The sequence below is a fragment of the Cibotium barometz genome, chromosome 32 (genome assembly GCF_041138505.1).
Source record: "Cibotium barometz isolate CiBa-2024 chromosome 32, ASM4113850v1, whole genome shotgun sequence".
Classification (NCBI taxonomy): Eukaryota; Viridiplantae; Streptophyta; class Polypodiopsida; order Cyatheales; family Cibotiaceae; genus Cibotium; species Cibotium barometz.
Window position 1 is genome coordinate 47898819 of NC_141077.1, and position 22600 is coordinate 47921418.

Below are 22600 nucleotides of genomic sequence, written 5' to 3' on the forward strand. Positions count from 1 at the left end.
AAACTATTAATAGTTCCTTCTCTCACTTCATTTTCATTTCACTTTTTTAGAGAGCTTGAGCTCAAGATCTATGTAGGCAGCCACGTAAGGACACCAGCACATCACCATGTTAGCATAGTCATACATGGATAACACCGCACGTGTTACCATGCCTTCACAAAACACAATGCAAGGCACCCAACGACCACATATACTGGCGACACCACAGAAGAGAGTGACCCCTTGGATTCTAGGACATGCCCAATGGGATCACCAGAGTCCAACCCTCCTCCCATGGCAACACCAATGCTCACACATGCAAGACCTTCTAGTGGGAGCAAGCATGTGAAGAAGACCCCACAATGCATCCCCCCCAGAGATCAAGAGACAGAGGCCAATAATGAGCAGTTCGACTAGGTTGGTGAAAACATTCCTACATTGCGCAGCACCATAGGTGGCAAGACCCTACTACCAGGACAGGGTCCCCTACCTACCTGGGAGGAACTTGATGCATAGGTACCACAGCAACAAGAGGAGGAGGATTTAGACTATGAGAGAGACCAACAGGAGGTTCCTGCAAGTGCGCGCAAGCATAGAAAGGTCAAGCTCTTCAAGCCAAGGAAGTCCCAACCTCGCTAATGCACCAACACAACACAGAGAGCTCTAAGGAGAAGGATGTGCCAAGGGCATAGGACTCTACAAGAAATCAAGTTTTATCAGAGGAACACTGAGTTGCTAATAAGAAGAGCCCCTTTCGCTCACACAGTGAAGAAGATTCTCCAGCGATATAGAACAGAGTTCCGTGTGTAGGGGATTGCCCTTGAAGCATTGCAAGAAGCCTCCGAGGCTTACCTTGTTGGGCTTTTTGAAGACACCAACCTCCTTGCAATACATGCAAAGAGGATTACCATATCTGCCACAACAAGGACATGCAACTAGCTCGGCGCATTCAAGGCGAGCGAGACGCGATCTAGAGATCTTAGATGTTAACCTTTTTTTTGAAGCAACTCTTTTGTTTCAAACCCCCCTTTGTAACAAGCCTATCTGGCTTTCATTTGTAACCTTCTTCTGATTTTAAGTTTCTCTTACAATGTGTTGGTGTCATCATGTTTGTTTAACATGGAGTGTCTATCATGTGCCAGTTTGTCATCAAGGCATCAGAAATGCTCCTGGAGGACTGAGGAAGCTGTGCCAAAACAGTGTGAATTTGGCCTCTCCAACGGCGATGTAGGCTCAGAATTCGCACTGTTCTGGCACTTCTACCCTAGCCACTCTGGATCATTTCTGATGCATTTATAATGAAGTTGAGCACACGAATTGTGAGAAACAGTAGTTTACAAGACAAAAACATCTTTAATTATGTGTAAAAATACAATGTTATCATCTAATGCATCAGAATTACTCTTGGAGGACTGGGGAAGCTATGCCAAAACCGTGTGAATTTAGGCTCTGCAACGGCAATGCAGGCTCAAAATGCACACTGTTCTGGCGGCACTGCTCCCCTAGCCACTCAGGACCGTTTTCTGATGCATTTATAATGAAGTTGAGTACACTAATTGTGAGAAACAATAGTTTATAAGATAAGAACAACTTTAATCATGTGTAAAATTACATTGTTTATCATCCAATGCATCAGAATTGCTCCTAGAGGACTGGGGAAGCTATGCCAGAACAGTGCGAATTTAGGCTCTACAACGGGCGGTGCAGGCTCAAAATTCACACTGTTCTGGCACTACTCCCCCAGCCACTTAGGATCATTTCTAATGCATTTATAATGAAGTTGAGTACATTAATTATAAAAACAGTAATTTATAAGATAAAAATACCTTTAATCATGTGTAAAAATATATTATTTGTCATCCAATGCATCAGAATTGCTCCTGGAGGGCTAGGGAAGCTATGCCAGAATAATGCGAATTTGGGCTCTACAGTAGCAGTGCAGGCTCAAAATTTGCATTGTTCTGGCACTGTTCCCCCAGCCACTCAGAATCATTTCTGATGCATTTATAATGAAGTTGAGTACATTGATTATGAAAAAGAGTAATTTAAAAGATAAAAATATCTTTAATCATGTGTAAAAATACATAATTTATCATCCAATGCATCAGAATTACTCCTAAAGGGTTGGGGAAGTTGTGCCAAAACAATGCAAATTTGGGCTCTACAACAGCAATGCAGGCTCAAAATTTGCATTGTTCTGGCACTGCTCCCCCAGGCTCCCAGGGTCATTTCCTGGTGCATTTACAAAAACATTAATGGTACAAACTAGAAAAAACAATGATATACTTGATGAAAATAAGTTTGCAAAAACTGTATTGTATTCATATAATAAGAAGTGATACATCATCTTTACAAAAGCTTTCTTACAATATTGAGCTTCCTTCTCTTGTTATTATTGTGGGCAGAGTGTGCTCAAGGAGTGATTGGGCTATTTCTTGAGGATCTTCTATGCCTATGCTTTTGGCTATACCTATACAAGCAAGAAGCTTACCCCTAAATCCAAAACCAAAAACATCGAAGGCAAGGGAATTTTTAATCAAAAATATACATTTCGTGCTCTGTGCCATAGAGGCTACACAGATCACCTTAGAGAGGGCTTTCAAAAAGAAGAAAGTGAAGGCAGATTGAGGGGTGTAGTCCCTATGGATAATGGCAATGCCATCCACAGGAAGCCAACCAAGATAGTGCGCCAATGCAACATCATGTCCATGGACCTTGGCCTGGTCTCTGCTATCGCCGTCTCTCCCAGTAGAGCAAATGCGTCAATTTCAACCACCCTCTGTAATCAAAGGAAAAATCAAAATATTTTCTTATACATAATTACAAATGTTTCTAAGTTGTAAAAGGTCGATTATTACCTCTTGCTCAATGTCTTCTTTTGCCAAAGTGCTCGTGGGGATGGAGAGGTCAATCCAGGACTTAGCCTCATCCTTTTTAGGTGTTTTGGTCTCCTCCATCACTCTAGTAGCAAGGGTATCCTTTTCAGCCTCTAGCTTGTCTTGTAAGGTTGTGAATTCCTCCTCTAGAACTAGGGCTTGCTCCGCAGTCTCAACCACAGTTTCCTTGACCAAAGCAACTGTCTCTGCGATAGATTCTCCAAGGGGTAATATAACACTATCTAGGTGAGGACCGAGGTTGGACGTATCATTGCATATAATGCCCAAGCATTTCACACTTTTAGGATTTTGTATTACTAATTCTTTTCTCAACTTTTTGTTTTGTTTTGTAAGTCTTATAATCCTCTCTTTCAACTTCACCAAAAAAAGGTAAATGCTTTTCTTTCTTTCCTCTCTTTTCGATTTTGTATTTATGCATTAGGTTCTTAGGGATTTTGTATGTATGCATTACTAATCCTTTCCTCACCCTTTTGTTGGTTTTGTAGGTCTTCTAATCTTCTCTTTCAACATCACCAAAAAGAGGTAATTGCTTTTCTATCTTTGCTCTCTTTCCTATCTTTTTATCCTCTCTTTCCTCTATTTTTACCTACCAAAAATATTTTGTGGGTCCTCTATGCATAGAGCTTAATTTATGAATAGAGCTCTAATCATAGAGCTTAATCTATGCATTAAGCTCTATTCGTAGAGCTTAATGCATAGATTAAGCTCTATGCATACATTCATAACGCATAGAGATCTATGCATAGATTAAGCTCTATGCAGAGATTAAGCTCTATGCATAGAGATCTATGCATGCATTAAGCTCTATACATAGAGGTTAATGCATGCATAGAGCTTAATCTTTTCGATTTTGTATGTATGCATTAGGTTCTTAGGGCTTTTGCATGTATGCATTAGTAAGCCTTTCTTCTCCTTTTGTTAGTTTTGGAGGTCTTCTAATCTTCTCTTTCAACAGCACTAAAAAGAGGTAAGTGCTTTCCTATCTTTCCTATCTTTTTATCCTCTCTTTCCTCTATTTTTATCTACCAAAAAGAGGGATTTTATTTTTTACGTCCTCTATGCATAGAGCTTGATCTATGAATAGAGCTCCAATCATAGATCTTAATCTATGCATTAAGCTCTATTCGTAGAGCTTAATGCATATATTAAGCTCTATGCATACATTCATAATGCATAGATATCTATGCATAGATTAAGCCCTATGCATAGACCTCTATGCATGCACTACGCTCTATGCATGCATGCTTAATGCATAGTGCCAGGGTACGGTTTTAGTTTAGGCTACTGTGGCCTACATAGTGCTTTATGCATAAGCCTCATGCATAGCTTTATGCATAGGCTTTATGCATAAGGCCTAATGCATGCTTTATGCATAAGCCTTATGCATAATGCTTTATGCATAAGGCCTCATGCATAGATTTATGCTTAAAGCTTTATGCATAAGGCCTCATGCATGCTTTATGCATAAGCTTTAGCACAGCTTGCATAAGGCTTGCACAGTGGCATAGTTTGCATAAGGCTTGCATAGCGGCATAGCGGCATAAGATTTTGTATGTATGCATTACTTATCCTTTCCTCACCCTTTTGTTGGTTTTGTATGTCCTCTAATCCTCTCTTTCAACATCGTGAAAAAGAGGTAAGTGCTTTTCTATCTTTTCTCTATTATTATTGCACTCTTGGATACTGGGGATTTGTTTTTGTAGGTTTGTGCATAAGATTTATGTATAATTCTTTATGCATGAGCTTTATGCATGCTTTATGCGTAATGCTCATGCATGCTTTATGCATAAGCCTCATGCATAGCTTTATGCATAAGGCCTGATGCATGCTTTATGCATAAGGCCTCATGCATAAAGCATTATGCTTAAAGCTTTATTATGCATAAGGCCTCATGCATAAAGCATTATGCGTAAAGCTTTATGCATAAGGCCTCATGCATGTGCTTTATGCATAAGCTTTAGCATAGCTTGCATAAGGCTTAGGACTTGCAAGGGGCTTGCATAGCAGCATAGCTTGCATAAGCTTTTGTATGTATGCATTACTAATCTTTTCCTCACCCTTTTGTTCGTTTTTTAGATCCTCTAATCCTCTCTTTCAACATCATGAAAAAGAGGTAAGTGCTTTCATATCTTTCCTCTCTTTCCTCTATTATTATTGCACCCTTGGGTGCTGGGGATTCGTTTTGTAAGTTTGCGCATAAGCTTTATGCATAATGCTTTATGAATAATTCTCATGCATGCTTTATGGATAAGGCCTCATGCATATAAGGTCTCATGCATAGTTTTATGCATAAGGCCTCATGTATAGTTTTATGCTCAAGGCCTCATGTTTAAGGCCTTATGCATAGTGCTTTATGCATAAGGCCTCATGCATAGCTTTATGCTCTTAAGGCCTCATGCTTAGGGCCTTATGCATAGTGCTTTATGCATAAGCCGCCTCATGCTTAAGGCCTTATGCATAGTGTTTTATGCATAAGCTTTATGCTTAAGGCCTCATGCATAGCTTTATGCTTAAGGCCTCATGCATAGCTTTATGCATAAGGCCTAATGCATAATTCTTTATGCAAGGCTTGCATAACGGCTTGCATGTGTGTGTGTGTGTGTGTGTGTGTGTGTGTGTGTGACGACACACACACACACACACACACACAGGTGTGAACATACACACACACCTCTCTATTTCTCTCTCACACGCACACACATCACTCTCTCACTCATGCACACACCTCTCTCTCACTCACTCTCTGTGAGAGAGCGATGTGTGTGTGCATGTGAGAGAGAGAAATAGAGAGGTGTGTGTGTATGTTCACCTCTCTCTCTCTCTCTCTCTCTCTCTCTCTCTCTCTCTCTCTCTCCGTACTATCCAACCATGCATTATTTTCTTCCATGATCTCATGCCCCACCTTACCGCCAACACCCACACCCCCTGCCACCACCTTCAGCTGGATTCATTTCCATCATGATTTTGACCACATATATGAGGACCACCTCTCTCACCAAATTTCAACTCTCGACTTATCCCTCCCTATCTCCAGCATTGCATCCTAGCTCTCCTCCATCATCCATGGCTCCTCCTATGCCAGCTTCCCCTATACACCACATGCTCCACAACAAGTTTACCAATGGGATTCCAACCCCAAAATGGATGGCGTGATGAAGAGTGAAAAATCACCAAGCTTCCCCTCTTACATGAGAGGGAACATGGGTGGATTTTAGCACATAAGATGCAACACATCTTCCTTACATTCACTCCCTAAAAGAAATGGGCATTTCTTGGCAGAAGAGAAGAGTTATACCAGCTCTTTTTGACCGAGGACAACTCAGAGGCTTTGCACATTCTTGAAGAAAAAATAGAACCTATACCTATCACAGATCCTAGCCTCTGGGAAGCCTATGCACGATAGTTGTATGATGTGCCAAACCAACCTATACCACAAATGTCACATCCCTCCGACTTACATTATCTTCTCTTTAATTCCCCCAATGTCACTAGGGGACTTAAAAAGCTGCATATTGAGACAATAAAAGATCATGAGGATCTACGTGCGAAACATTTTTCCCACCATGGGCACCATGTATTGGCTCCCATTCTCGCCATTCTTTTTAACAGAGCACTCTCTGAAGGCTTCCCACCCTCCTGGACTACTAGCACCATTGTCCCCATCCACAAAGCAGGAGACCCTAGGGCCCCACAGGACTATCATGATTGGTCACACATTGGCCAAGATCTATTGAGCAGTACTAGAGGACATGATGAGCTTTATGGAAAAGAGGCTGGGAAACAGAGCATCAGGCAAGGTAGGCTTCATGAGAAACTTCTCCATGCTGGACCATATCTTTACTTTACAAGCTTTTCCCTTCTCCACTTTTGTCGCTTTCTTCTTCCCAAATTTCAATGGAGACATCGTAGGTCCTTTATTTTTTAATGGATTCTTTTTCATAGGCGGGATTGATGGTGTCGGTGAATCTAGATCTGTGGAAAGATCCACACGATTGTCAAGCAATTATCTGATTGCCTTTGCTCTCACCCACCAAATGTATGTGTCTGTATAACATGAAGTTTTGAACTGTAAAAAATTAGGACAAAAATCTTAGTGTTTATTAGCAGGATATGAAAGTTTAAAGAAAATATTGAAAATTTTCACAACTCTTTGATGTATCTATCCAAAATATCATAGGTACTCTTTTTGATATGTCTACTAGAAATTTGTATTGCATGTATCTCCATGTGTTTGTGACCACTCTCCATCCACATGAGCTTCCATCAGTTTGTAATGGAGCCTATAGCAATGATAGTAATTTTTTAGAATTTTAACTAAAGCTTTATTAAAAACATAAAAGGTATCATTTATATTATTATAACTTATAGGCAAAATATAAAACTAAGGTGGAGTTTTATTCTTGAGGAGAGGAGGATGGAGTGTTTCTAATGTGCTTATTATACGTTTAGATACCCTGTAGTAAAATAACAAACCACATAAATTATTCAATCTAATAAAAATTGAATCTTAAACACAATCTCGATTAAAATAAAAAATTTACAATTTGGCTTCTCCATACATGCCAAGCATGGAATTCAAGAAATTTATATTCCTTTCCTTGATATCAATTATAATTACACTCCAACGGCTCCTACAAAATAGAGAAAGAAAAACAATTGATAGAGATGTATAAAAGGACATAAAACAAACTAAAACATATGTAAAATAAAATACTTACATTTCTTTATAAGGTACAATTACATATTACACCTTTTCAAAGTTGTATCTCCTCAACCATTCTTCAAGCCTACTAAAATTGGTGCTTGTTTTCCTTACATAAAGAGAGACTATGGGGTCTAACAAAAAAATAGGATAATAGGCCTCCGAAGGTAGGGTGGCCAAAAGAAGCCTACAAAAACAAATAAGAGGGTAAATAAAACATTTATCTTGACAAAACAAGTTAGTGGATGAGTTTTCAAAACAGATAGCTTACATACTTGAGAGATATCAAGATCACAACATCATTTATTTCTCAATTTCTCTCTAACAACATATATGTATCTGAAGGTGCTATATCAAGACACTCTTTAAATTGTCCTGGTACATTCTTTAAATCCTATAGATTCTTCTCTTCAAGGTCCATCAGCTCATTTTGCATCATTCTTTCTTCATCAATCCTCCTTTCTTCCTCAGAAGCCATCTGCTCTTTGCCCTTCTCACTCTTTAATTGATCTCCTATCCTAGTATCCCTATCATGCGTAACATCCTCAATGTTAATACCTACATCCTTAGGCTTTTTAGCTGGTGGGACATTCAAGATATTGAATGCCCTAGAGTTATTCAATGGTATAGGATGCTATAACTTCTCAAATATGTATCTTATAAGCCTGTAGGTGTGCATGTCCTTGTCCATAAGAGTGACCCTATGTGCATGGGTAGAAAAAATGTAACTATCAATAAAAACATCTATAATAAAGTCTTTTGTAGTCTCTTCAAGGGCACATATTGCATTGCCAGCTCATCTCATCCCAAGCTTTCATTCTCTCAGGGAATTCACATGTTGGTTGATTCTCTTTTTCAGCTTTTTCTTTGACAATGTGTTTTCACTTATTTCTTTCTCTGCCAACCCTGGAATTGGTCCAACCCTCCTTTTGTTTTTCTTTGTTCTAGCCATCTTAGGCCTGTCAACAATCAAACACAAAATCGAATATGAATTCATATAAGAACTTGCTTCATTTTAGATCCAGACATGCAAAGTAGAACAATTTATTTAATTGAAAAGAACATTCCTATTTATTTAATTGAAAAGAACATTCCTATTTATTTAATCGAAAAGAACATTCCTATGTACATACTATATCTTCAATTTATTTAAACAAAAAGAACATTCCTATGTATAGCCAATTTAACTGGTCAGAGACTTTTGTGGGCATGTGGGAGGAATAAGCATTGTACATATAATTTACTTAGATAGATACCAGGTGGGTTGGTGGGAGGAACAAGAAATAGTGGAAAGATAGAATGGGTAGGACAATCTGACAACTTACAAGGTCTTATATCGTGCCATCTTTCTACACATTTTATTTTGGCTAGAGTACGACACGAAACTTGGGATTGAAAACTTGGCATATACATAATGTTTTTGTTCTACTACTCCAACGCCACAACCACCACTAGCAACAGAAGTACTGTGCAGAAGGTGATGCATGCATAGTATTGGAAAGACGACGCTAATGGAAATATGGTGCGATATACGATAACACGCGTTATCATATCGTCCTACTTGCATCGTCTTTCTTGCCGCGTTGGTGAGCTACTTAATGAGCTACAAGTAGGCCAGATTTGAAACTTTACACACTAGAGGTTGAGTTACAACACTGGGTAAGGGACATGCCCTTTTACAATGATTTAGAAGAGTTTCTTCGGGTTTCTTCCTTCTTGGGAAGCCTCATTGGAGACCACGTAGACAGACTTCCACCTTATCATCATCATCTATTGAAATTCCAATAGATGCAAGAGATTCCACAATACCCTTGATCTTCAATGCATAGTCATTCATAGACATACTCTTTTTCTCCACAGTATGAAGTTCATTCTTCAACTGTATCTTTTGTGCCTTGGTACTCGTTTCATAGAGTTTCACCAAGGTGTACCACGCCTCCTTGGGGGACTTGGCATCCTGTATGTTCCCAATCATGGTGTCCTGTATACTGATAGAGAGCCAATACATAACTTTTCTGGCTCCTTGGTTCCAATCTGCTATATTTTCTGTTATGCTCTTCCCAGGGCTTGTATAAAAGCAATTGGGTCTCTGGGGTAGAGTTGGTGTTGGCATACCTGAAGCAATGATAGAAGCAGGTGAAGGTGCAACATGTGGCACTACATGAGGATGTATTGGTCTAAACCTTGGTGGGGATAGATGTGTGACCTAAGGCATGTGCCCTACTGGTGCCCCAATAGGTGCTCTAGTCATGTGGACATTAGGTGTAGTCAATCTCGCAATAGGATTTGGTAGCACACTCACTCTAGGGAGGGGATGTTTCATGGGTGCACTAGAATAAGATGTGACCCCTCTAGGAATGGTCATACTAGATATGCCAGACATAGGGGGATCCATGGGTAAAGTGGTGTTGGCTACCATGGTAATTTTTGGCATGTGGCTCAAAGGCAATTCTCCATAAGTCATAGGTGCCATAGTTGATGTGATGCCATCCACTGGAGGAGGGAGTGTACTAGTATTATCTTGGGTGGGGGAAGATCTTGTATCTAAGAAGGTAAAGCTCATGCTAGTCTGCCCTTGAGTCCCTATAGCATGGCCTTTTGGGTTAGAAGATGTAGTTTGGTCCACGATGGCATAGCCGAGCAATACTACAAAAGTATGATCCTATGGGCTCACAGGAGGTGTTACCATTTCGCTCATGGTGGGCATTCTTGCTTTGGATGTCCGAACTTGCACCATGGGTCTTTGGATCATTTCATGTTCAATGACCCTATATATACAATTGCAAATACCCTGAAATTGTTCCTCCTCTGTTGTGGCCCCATATATGGATTGGACAATCCCTTCCCAACTAAAACCATGCGCTTGGCCTTTGATTGGACAATCCCTTCCCAACTAAAACCATGTGCTTGGCCTTTGGTGGCGATATCCACAATAGTCTGTTTGGATGTGTCATACTCCCAATCATTTTTGAGAGGATGTTGATCCATGATTTGCAAGCCTAGCTCTTTTCCAGAGGTAGATGCAATGTTATTTCTTGTATCGAGACTATCAAGCACTACTTGCACAGTCCTAGCATAAGACTTGTTTTGGGTGTATCGGGCTATTTTGGTTGCTAATCGTTGTTGTACCAATTGCAAGGTCTCTTTTTTCTTTGCTCTAGCAGCTCGGATCAATGCATGTATTGCTGAACTTCTTCTAATGTCCTCCCATTGGGCATAAGCACTTGTGCAGGGGGTGGTTTGATGGTCACAATAATTGCAGCAAGTGCAACATGAGATATATGGATAGGGATATTCACACGAACACTCCCTACTTGCAATGATGAGAGTACTCTGGAGTTAACCTAAACTCCTTCATCATATGGCCTATAAGTCATAAGGTTTGGCTTAGAGGTAGTGGTTGAGGCTGGACCTCTGAGAGGTAGCTAGCTACGTGGCCAAAAGGACTAGTAGATGACTTTGCTAGTGAGACCTGGTTAGGGTTTTCACTTCTTGGGACTAGGGATCCCTCCATTGAGTTGAATTCTAATGATGTATCACTCGTCCCTAGTACAGGCGCACGGACTAATTTAGGGAGTGGTCATTCCAGTATATCCTTGACCTTGACGGGATCTACTAAGATACCATCTTGGGAGACAATGAATCCAAGATAATCAATCTAATGAGTAAAGAAGGTACATTTTCTCTTCTTAGCATCATAGAGTTTATGTCTACACGTAGCAATTGCAGAACTCTGCACACATGCTCCTCATTCTCTTCCACCGACTTGGAGTAGACTAAGATTTCATCAAAGAAGATGCACAAATTTATCCAAGTAAAGATGGAATATATCTTGCATTAGGCGGTTGAAATTTGTAGGAGCATTGGTTAACCCGAATGACATTACAGTAAACTCATAGTGGCCATAACGGGTATTGAAAGCTATCTTGGGTATCTGCTTCTTTGACTCTGATCTGATAGTCTCCAGACCTTTGATTTAGCCCCCGAGAATCTATGTAGAGATGAAGAGTGTTGTCCTTCTTCTTTTGGAAAAGAACGGGTTCTCCCCAAGGAGAGTTGCTGGACCGTACGATCCTGACCGTACGAATCCTTTCTCAATAAGTTGGGAAAGTCGCTCCTTGAGTTCAATGGCTTTAGGGAGAGAGATCTTATAGGGTGTTTTTGAGACAAGTTGAGCACCAAGGATTAGCTCGATGTCATGGTCAACTTCTCGAGGGAGAGTAGCCCTGTAAGCTCATCTCATCAGGAAAGATGTCAGAGAATTCTTAGAGCCAAGAGGGTTCAGACTCCTTACTAAGTAGCTTTGTTGAGTTTAACTACAAAAACTTGATGTCACTTACATGCTCCCTTGAGAAGATGTTCTTCTTTGACTACCCTAGAATTGGGTTTACCTGTCTTCCCCTAAATTGATACTACTTGGCCATGCTTATTTTTTAAAGTGATACTCCCTTGGTTACAGTGAATACTAGAATTGTTGCAATTAACCAGTCCATTCCAAGGATCCCATCATAAACTCTTAATGGCAGGATTCTAAAATGACCGTGAGTTTGTTCCACTACCCAATTGAAAGTCAAGGTTTCCTACAGAATGGTGAGACACTATTTCCTTTCCACTAGCTAGCTCTACAACCATTTTCTTAGCTGGTTTTTGACTCATATTTAATTTTCTTAGCTGGTTTTTGACTCATATTTAATTTTTGTAAGCACCTAGGAGAAAGAAATGAATGGGTACTGCCACAATCAATCAAAAGCTGGAATGGCTTACCATGATGGGGTTTGAATAACACCAAATTCTTGATTTGGACCTTGATGTTCTACCACCCCATAGATGGTGACACACTCTTCTTTAGCCATCTCTAAAGTTGGTTCTTTATTTATAGCTTAGGCTATGCACGAGAAACTACTCCGTGACCTTTGCCATGTGCACCACCTCTTGTACGTTGGTGGATGGGGGTTCCACGGCCCTGATTTTCTCGACCACCTTGAGGAAACGATGATGCTGGATTGGGGCAGTTGGCCTTAAAGTGTCCCATCTCATTGCATTCAAAACACAGAAGGGCTTCTCTAGAAGAAGCAACATACGAGCGAGGAACGAAGGAGTTGGTTTGCTGACCTTGGTTGTAGTAGGGAGTATTTTGTTGGGGCTTCTTGTAAGACTGATCTTTAGGGTTTGTTAGACTTAGCCTTGCCAGAATTCATCTCTTTCATAAGAGGTTTTTCTTGTATGATAGCATCTTGCAATATGCTTGGCCTCATTGCTTCGAGGCAAGAGTCCAAAGGTTCATTGCAAAAACGGGCTACTTATTGGGAGATAGTCATGGCTGGGGCATACTTATTGGGAGATAGTCATGGCTGGGGCATACTTCTGGAGAGTGATGAACTTGGAGTAATCTCCAACATTAAGGCCTTCCCATTTACAATCATGACCACACCGTTGAAAGTGTAAACGTTTGAGGGGTACAGCTGTTTGGGGTTGGTGCCCCAAACATGGTGAACACCTAAGCAACCACACTAATCCACACTAGACATGAGCAAGATGATGATTAAAAGCATACTTAATAACATAATTAAGACATATTCATGAGACATGAGCAAGATGATGATTAAAAGCATACTTAATAACATAATCAAGACATAATCATAATCAAAAACACAAGAAATGGGGTAAAAGCTTCATGATTGCATTATCTCATATCATGTCATCTCATGAACTCTCATCCTATCTCATGAACCCAACTCAAGATATAATGGGTGTATATATAGTGCTGAATGGGTGACTCTTGGGCTACCCCACTAGCCCACTCCATGTGTAACACCTTAAGCATGTGGGTGTCCCCCACTCTCATGTTTAACTTCCCCCCACTCCTCAAGCTTGTAACCCCTTTTCTTGAATGGTAATCCCCCCTAACGATGGAATCCCACTCTATCTTAGTGCTAACCTATGTAGAAGCTATCCTCCTATTAAGAGTGTGTGCACACGCCCATTGTCAACACATGGCGTGCTTGGTGGATCAAATGAGAAATCCGATGACCTGAACCCACAATCATCGTAGTGTAATGCCAAGGCAGTGCACATACCATGTACAAATGCATCCATGCTATAGGGTACAAGATGAAATTGAAAAACCATGCGTCCACAAGAAGATTCAGACTCCAAGAACATGGAGTACATTCTGTTGATCTGCGTGAAGCTCTGGTCGGATTCGGAGGCGATCAATCGGAAAGTAGATGGAAATGCAGATGTTGGTAATGATCCGGCTACTGCATCAAACAATGATGAAGGGCTATACCAAGGGATCCTACATGCGGTCGGACTATGCATGGACAACAGCACGGGGGTTGGAATCCGAAACTCAACATACATGTGGGCATCCATCGCATAAGCTCTGAACATCTACTGAAGTGGTGGCATAAGTGTCGAAGCTAAACTCGAATCGATCATACCATAGTGAGGCCGTCGGATCATCTGGGAAGGTATCTGTCGGGTTCCCAACATCCGTTAGACCATCAATCGGACCATCTGGAAAGGCATCGGATGCATCCGCACTGTCAAGCGGAACATCTGCATGTGCTCGAATCTGAACAATGGGGCCATCCGGAATAGCATTGGGATCGGCACTACATATGGGAACTGCCAAAGCACATGACATAACATCATCCAAGTCAGCACCAAAGTCAGACTCATGTACATCTGAATCACAAGTCGAGGAATCTCACTCTAGCACACTAGTGAACATGTAGGGGGAATTGTCAATGGGGCTGACGTCTGAACATCATCACAAGCATGCATGGTGGACCAAAGATGATTCTTTCCTCCTCGTCCACCTTAGTTAGTGTGCTGACTCTGATCTTCTTCTTTCCCCTCCTCTCAGCCAGTCATGTTTGATTTTCCCCTATCTTATCCATGGTCTACCCAACAACATGGGATACGATTCCGAGTTGCCCTCCATTCGGAGTACCAAAAACACAATGGGGAAGTTGAATCCGGTTACAGTGATTTGTTCTCCTCGGACAAGTCCGAGCGGCCTTCCTCTGCTCTGATTGGCCATGCGTACCAAAGAAAGGAGCTGGGTGGAACTCGATGATCCCTAATTCCCTAGCTGTTGATTCCGGAAGAATGTTTACTCCTGACCCACCATCTACAATGGCTCCTCTGATTTCTTTTCCCCTCATATGTATTGTTACTTGGGGCATCACATTATCTAATTCTAGAACATCCTCTGTCTCCACTACCTCGCAATCTGCTTCTTCTACTGATTCAGCTTCGCTCTATGAGTGGTTAGACTCTTCCGTTCACCCCTTGGGGGGCGCAGTAGCTTCTTGATGAGCTGCTTCCTATAGTTGGGCACTAATGACAATAGCTGATCAAGGGTTATATCCAGTTTCATGGTTTTGAGGTCCTCCCACAGGTCATACTACTTGTCATTGTTTAGTTTGTTGCCTCGTTGGGCACTTTTCTTTTCTCTCCTCTCTCTTCCTTTGGCTTTTTCTGAGGGTTATGCCTCTTTTGAGTGTTGAGGTGCTATTTCAATCCCTTTTGGGGATGCTTTCTTGATTTGTGTCCCGCGAGGATCGTCTTCTCGCGTAAAATTCTTCTGTAAATGAAGGCTTCATCCGGGGTACCCTTGGTCTTTATTTGATCTTGACCGGGTTGTGTGGTTTGTTTCCTGCTCTCTTGGCTTGTGCATTTTACACTTCTCTGACTACTTAATCCTTGACCTTCCTTTGTTCCTCCCAATCCAGGGGTTTTTTCTTTTGTTCCACCACTTCATGTGTTAGATGCTCTACTGCATCTGCCTTTTCTTTTCCTTTTTGGCTTCTGGTGACAACAGCCACCATCAGAGCCAACCCATCATTCAACTATTTGATTTTTCTACCATATTCACAGCAGGTGCTGTTGCTTCTGCTGAATCTCCAGAGCTTCCCTTTGAAGATCCTGCTGATGGTTTAAATACATCGGACATTCGGTTTTCCTGTGTCATCCTGACTTCCAGCACAGTAGTAGCACTAGAATGCATTCTGCTATTGTCCCCCACCCCTTCCTTTGCCGAACCCTTGGCCATAGTAGGATCTCTGTGGTGTCACCACAACCCTTGGATCTGCTTCATCAACTGCATTCACTGCTTTGCTACACGATTTCTTCCATTGTATCTGCAATTCTCTATCAGATGCGTGAAAGTTTGACAGATGGCACATGTTGGCTACATCTTGCATTCTTCTTTCAGATGCCCCTCATTTTTGCAGATTGGGACGAAAACACCAAGTCTGTAGTCTTTTACACTGGAAGTTTGTTCGAGCCTGCAGAGCCAACTTTTCAGCAACCCTCTTGGCCAAGACATCCACCTCATCACTTTTGCCTTTTTGCTTACTTTTCTTATTGCGCTTTGCTTCCTCCTCAGCCCCTGACTCATTATCTGATTCCTTTGTGTTTGACTCACTGCTTGAATCGATGTTGTCTGATGAATTGTTGTTTTTGTTCTTTTTCTTATTGTTTTTGTTCTTTTTCTTCTTGGACTTCTCTTCCAATCCCATGTTCCTCTCTGCCCTTTTGGCTGCCTCGACTAGTCCATCAAACCCTTGTAATGCAATGTCTGTTGTTGCAGCCATGGTTGGTTTGATTCTCATATGTAGGCCATGCAGAAACCAATCCGCCAAGATAGCCTCAGATGGCTTATCTTCCTAGGTCAGTCTTGCACATAATGTGTGGAACTTTGCGGACTGCCAGGGACTTCTACCTAAGGCTCCTAAGCTTCTCTTGCAGCTCAAAAGGTGTTTTCACTATTCGGAACCTTCTGAGGAATGCTTCCTTTAGTTCTTAAAATGTGGTGAAATGGTTGTGTACATGTTGGGATAGCCATTCTGTAGGAATGTCCCTAAATGTGGCTTGGAACTGATCCCTCTTCCTTTCATCAGCCACATTCCCTCCAGGATGGTTCACCCTCCACACTGCTTCAAACTTTGTGACGTGTGTCAGGGTCCTCAGACTTTTTGCCCTTGTATATTGGATACTTGTAGTTTCCTCCCTGATTGGCCATTGGACGTAGAGGTTGCACGTTGCCTAGCCCGAGAGGAGCGGGCTGCCTGGGTAGTTGTTGCTGCAGGTTGTTCATTAGGAGTTACCTCGCAAGGATTTGTGCAAGTGCTTCTTCTTGGCCGCCCAAAGCTTGCGCCAGAATGCCACACTGAGGGATGAACAGAGAGCCTCTTGTGTTTCTCCGAGCACTCCCTCTTCCTCCAGCAGGATCGCCAAAGTGTCGGGGGTCAATCCGACTAGCAAGACGAAATCAATCTAGCTGAGAATCCATCAATGCCTTTGCCCATAGGTTCGCTATGTGCCTCACACTACAGTTCTACACCAAAGATGCTATGGACAACTCTCTCTCTCTCTCTCTCTCTCTCTCTCTCTCTCTCTCTCTCTCTCTCTCTCTCTCTCTCTCTCTCTCTCTCTCTCTCTCTCTCTCTCTGACAACATAAGCATAAATGACACACAGAAGGAGACAATGTTCTTCTCTCTTAATTCAGATATCAAACGTTACAAGAAGATGCCCCCCGTTGTCTCTTTCTTTCCCCCCTTTTATCCCCTTCAGTCTCCAATTACAAGATGCCTTTAGGTTGCTATGCCTCGCTGTTACAAGATTGCATTACCATAGATAGTACAGTTACAACTACTCATATGATTACATAGACGAGTGATCATTCCGTCGGATGTGTTCTGTGCCTTCATAGCCGTTGAGGATCATCCGACGCAGCCATTGACGTATGTCCCACCACTCGGACAATGGACTGTCAACAAAAAGGCCTACTAAGGTTGTGAGAGGCATAAATACTCGTAGATCCGAGTAATGAAATATTCCATTGTTTTCTCTGTGAAAGCCTCTCTAAGCTAGCCGATTCTCAACGTTTTGTATTGTTATCTATTTTGTCATTTCATATTGGTTTCATATAACCACCTAGGCCTCTTAAAGGTGGCACACAAAGTTTCTATGTTTGTCCCTCATCCACACCAAAGCAAGAGCAAGATTTGACGGTCTTGTTTGCAATAGATCTACCAGGCTTCACATCAACCCTAATAGATCCAGGGTCTTCTCTTGAAGTTCCAAAGTGTGTAGTTGGTTCCATCCAACTTCCCACCATCATCGTGAACAATGATGGTGGTCGAGCCCAATTGCAGGTTGTACTATTTTCCAAATCTTCTCCCAAAGAACCACTTGTCCCCAAGCATATCTAAAGCTTGAGTTCTTTTTGGGACCAATAATAAGTATTTATATTACCTCTGAACTGATTATACAAGTAGATTTTCTACACCAACCAAGATTAACAACTCGACACACCCTCTAATTACCACATTTAACGTCATCAAACAGATTACACAGCAAATTCCATCTATCATCCTCCAAAACAAAGCTGGACTGCCCCCAAGAAATCTGATACCCCAAATAGATGCAAGCTTCCATCATAGCCTCAGCGGTACACCCTTTGGAGTTTGCTTTTCCAATGTCCCCCTTTTTGGACCAAATTTTAATTGTAGATCTGGTCCCCACAAGATTTTCTATAAAAGCCACAAATGTATGATCCACTTGCTTCTCCTTGAGGTACCATCTTCTGGTTTTAGGTCCAAATCTAGGTAGTTTAGGCTTCAAATCCTCACCAAAGCTGATTTGCATCATATGAATCATAGGTTAGGTTACCCTAGTATGCTTGAAGGCTCCCCCGAGTAAATATAGAAATCAAGTGATGCCCATCTATAATTTTTGCATTAGCTGACTCACCCCCTCTTTTTCCAACTTATTCACACAAATTACACACCAAGACATACACACACATTTATGCATCAAATCAATAAGTTTGAATCCCAGTAAGTTTGAATCCCCAAACACTGTTCAACCCACTTTAAAAAAATTTCCCCATACACTAATGACTGGACAATCCCAAAATGCATGTTTTCCATCCTCCAAGGCAATTCTGCACCTGGGACAGCACCCACTAGTAAAATTCTTTTGCATTAATGTAGTCCCAATGGGTAAAGCCCACATGCATACCCTCCACAAGAAGACTTGAAATTTAACAGGTAACTGATATTCCTACAGTTGCTTCCATCTCTTCTTCCAGCAACCAGGGCTCCAGCTCACCCTCCAAATTCTATTACAATATTCCACATTGCTTTCCCCTTTTCTCAATTCAGTATACAGGTCTCTAGTTTTTTCTTTTTCCAGTTTCACCCCATTAAACCAAGCCCAGTCTTTAATCCAGCAAGACTCATCTGATGCATTGGAAAAACAGCCAAGCTGAATATGAACAAGCACATGTGCCATCAAATCCCTCTCCCTACCAGACAGTCAAAATTCCAATGTTAGCTGATCCAACACTCCTTCCACCCCACAGCAATCCAGTCCCAACAATCATTCAGCCTCTTTAGCCCTTTATTATTCAGTTTCCTTGCTGAGTAAGTATCAAGAAGACCTAAAGGGGGGTTAAATTTATGAGACCAGAGCCCCAAACTAAGCATAGAGTTACCTAAAGCTCCGCATCCCCCATCCCAAGCCATAATAGTCAAGCCTTCCTTCCACTTGTTGGTAAACATCCTGAATAAAGGAGAGCATGTCATCTTCAAAGGAGCATAGGAGAATAATTTGTCTTTCCAACCCAACCCTTGCCAATTGCCTTTATCTTGAACCAATGGTATCTCCACCAACATTGACCATGTTTCTTCTTGTTTGTTGGAGACACTTGGGGAGAAGCAAGGCAGCCCTTGCTAGCGTTTGGGTTGGCAAATGCAAAATTCCAATACCACCTTCCCCCTTAGGGAGAGGCAACTTGTCCCAAGCAAGCCAGGCTGAAACTTTTCTGGTAGTTCTACCATTTCTCCAAAAGAAATCTCTAATGGGACTCACTATCTTTTTCTAGTGACACTTCCCAAATTCAAGCACAGGACACAAAAACATAATGTAAGCATTCAGCACAGTATTGCATATTGGTATCATGTCATGAAAAGGAACTCTGATCCCCTCCTATTTCTTTAACTTTTCAAGAAATCTGTTTAATGCCCAATGTAACTTCAACCCCAAATGGAACTCCCAGATGCATGACAATTTGTCCTTTCCTTACCACCTCACACCCCCACCTCTCCAGTTCAAAATCATTGTCCTCAGTAAGACTTATGATTCTGGATTTCTGAATGTTGCATCTGGATCAAGATGCCACAGCAAAATCCTGTATAATAGACAGAGCGTGTCTCATATTAGTATTCTCAACTTTGAGGAACAATAGTGAATCATTAACAAAGCACTGAATAATCAATTGCTCACTGTTTCTTAGCTTTAATCCAATAATACTCCCTTTACTTACAGGCATTTTCCAAAGCCACCACCGGAGGATGGGAAGCAATAGCAAATAAGAGGCGGGAAAGAGGGCATCCTTGCCTCACAGATCTATTTACTTCAAACCCCCCAACCACTCTCCCATTTAACAAGACGTTAGAATGCCCTCCCCAAGTCAGAGTGTAAATACATGTAGCCATTTTGGTTCCAAAGCCAAGTTTCTCCATTACTCTTGCCACAAAAGACCAATGAACCCTATCATAAGCCTTTTCAAATTCCAATTGCAACAGGATACATTTCTGTTGAGTTTTGAGGTCCACATCTCTTCCCAACATGGCTGCAAAAATATTATCATATATTGATCTACCCTTAATAAACCCATGTTGTTTCTTAGAGATAACTTCTTGCAAGAGAGGGGTGATTCTAAGAGTAATCACCTTGGCCAATATCTTATAGATGACAGTCAACATGGTGATAGACCTCCAATGACCAACAAACCTATTGCAATAGTTTGCTTAGGGATTAACTTCACTAAGCCTTGTTTGAAATCCTTATCCAAACTACCAGAGTTAAAGGCCTTCTTACATACTTCCCAAACTATATCCTTCAGGGATGGCCAAAAGGCAATGAAGAATTCCACAAACATACCATCCCATCCTGGAGCTTTGTGCCTTCCCAAATTCAAAAGAGCCACCCAGCATTCCTCAATACCAACATCCCTCTCCAACCATCTAGGATCCACACTATGATTAACTAGTCTTAACAATTTATTTTCTGCCTGAAACCTCCTGTGGGAAAGAAATCTACCCATTTTCTTGCAATTTGCTCAACACTCTCGAGTTGTTGCCCATTCTCATCTAAAATTATCCCCACCAATTCCCTACTATTTCTCCCTTTTGAGAACCTAAAAAGGTATCTCTCTAGTTTCCTTCTATTATTGAATGTTTTCCATTTTTCCCAGTTCCCCTCCTCTCTAGCGCACTTAGCATCCTCTTGTTTCAATCCAAATTGGCACCTGAAATACTGATTAATTTCCTCATCAGTAAGTTTATCAACATGTCTTTTCCTTTGCAGACTTTCCTGTTGCATCGCCCAATTTTTCCTTTCCTACCTCCTCTCCTCAGCTCTTAGCTTGCCAACAGCTCTGATGATTCCTTGTATCTCATTAGCAAACTGTCTCCATGACCCATCAGACATACCTCTCCTTTTCAGTCTCCCAATGGCTTCCTCAATGTATCCAACAAAGAGATCATCTCTCAGTGAAAGATTATTAACTCTCAACTTCCTAGTAGGAAACTGGTTCAGTTCAATTTCCTCCCAATGAGTTGAGTGCCAGCTCCATTTCAAGGGATGTGGTCAGAGATGGTTGTGCTAGAGTCTATAAACCCTCAAAGTATGAGGGACCCATGAGGCTTGTTGACTGAAAAACACTTTATCAATTCCGGAAGAGGAGCTAATGTATTGCAGGCTAAAGTAGGTATGCCCAGGATTGTCTCCCCAATCCCCCAGGCTCCAGCTATCAACCAATCCCATTTTGCCTCTCAGCTCCTCCCATTTTCCCTTCTCTTGACCCATCAGAATGGTGCTTCCCCCACTCCTATCTAATTGTCTCTCAACCATATTAAAATCCCCCAAAATGATGCAAGGAACTTGAATGTTCAAATTGACAATCCAATCCCACATCCCACTCCTAATCTTATGATTATGAGCCCCATAAATGTTAACTATCCAGACTTCTCCCCACTGACTTGGATTTCCACCACAAGGATCCTACAATTAGGATGATTGGCTATAATAGTAGGATGCAGATCACTTCTGACTATAGTCATAACACCACTATACCCAGCCTTCACCCCTCCAAACATCACCACCCAATCCATAAACCTATCTCTCCTTAAAGTTTTAGTCCCAAAAAGTTTATGTTCGTGTACAACCATAATAGATAGCCCCCAACCTTTAACTAACCCCCAAAAAGAAGCATTCTCACCTAGTAATTGAACCTCTGAACAAAGGAAGTGCCACTGTCCTCTTCTCTCAAAGGACTCTAGGGATTAGAATACTTCAGTGGACTCAAGATACCTTGAGACTTATTCTCCTTTCCTTCTCACCCCTGTTTAAGATGGGTGCTTCTAGCCTCCACTTTGGCTTGCGTGGCACTAACTTTCCCTTTTTACTTTAACCCACTCCCCTTCTAAATGACCCCCTTCCCCTTCCTGCATTTTATCTTTCCCTTTTACTTCTTCCCCATAACTAGTATCAAAATCTACCTTTTTAGCACTATTTTCACCTATCTCCTTTTCCCCATCAAACTTACCATGTATCAGCCCCACAATTTTTAGCTATATGTCCAAAGGCACCGCATTTAAAGCCTGAGTTCTAATACCATGTAAGAAAGACACTAAGCAAAATTTGATCACAACACAAAGACCTTGATGCAAGAGATATGGAGAATAATGTTGAATTATTGGTTGCAAGCCAAAGTTACAAACCGATGGCATCTACTTACATGTACACTGCGACAATGAGTTTCGATGGCAATCTAAGTAGACTCTTGGCATAGGATACATCTTCAAGGGTGCCCTCTTGTAGTGAAGATAGATCTAAACTCAATGATCTCGATATTGAATGAGTTCTTCATAACTAGTCTATATATAGTATCCAAGGTAGTCGTATCATAGATTGACCAATGTTAACCATTCTACAATT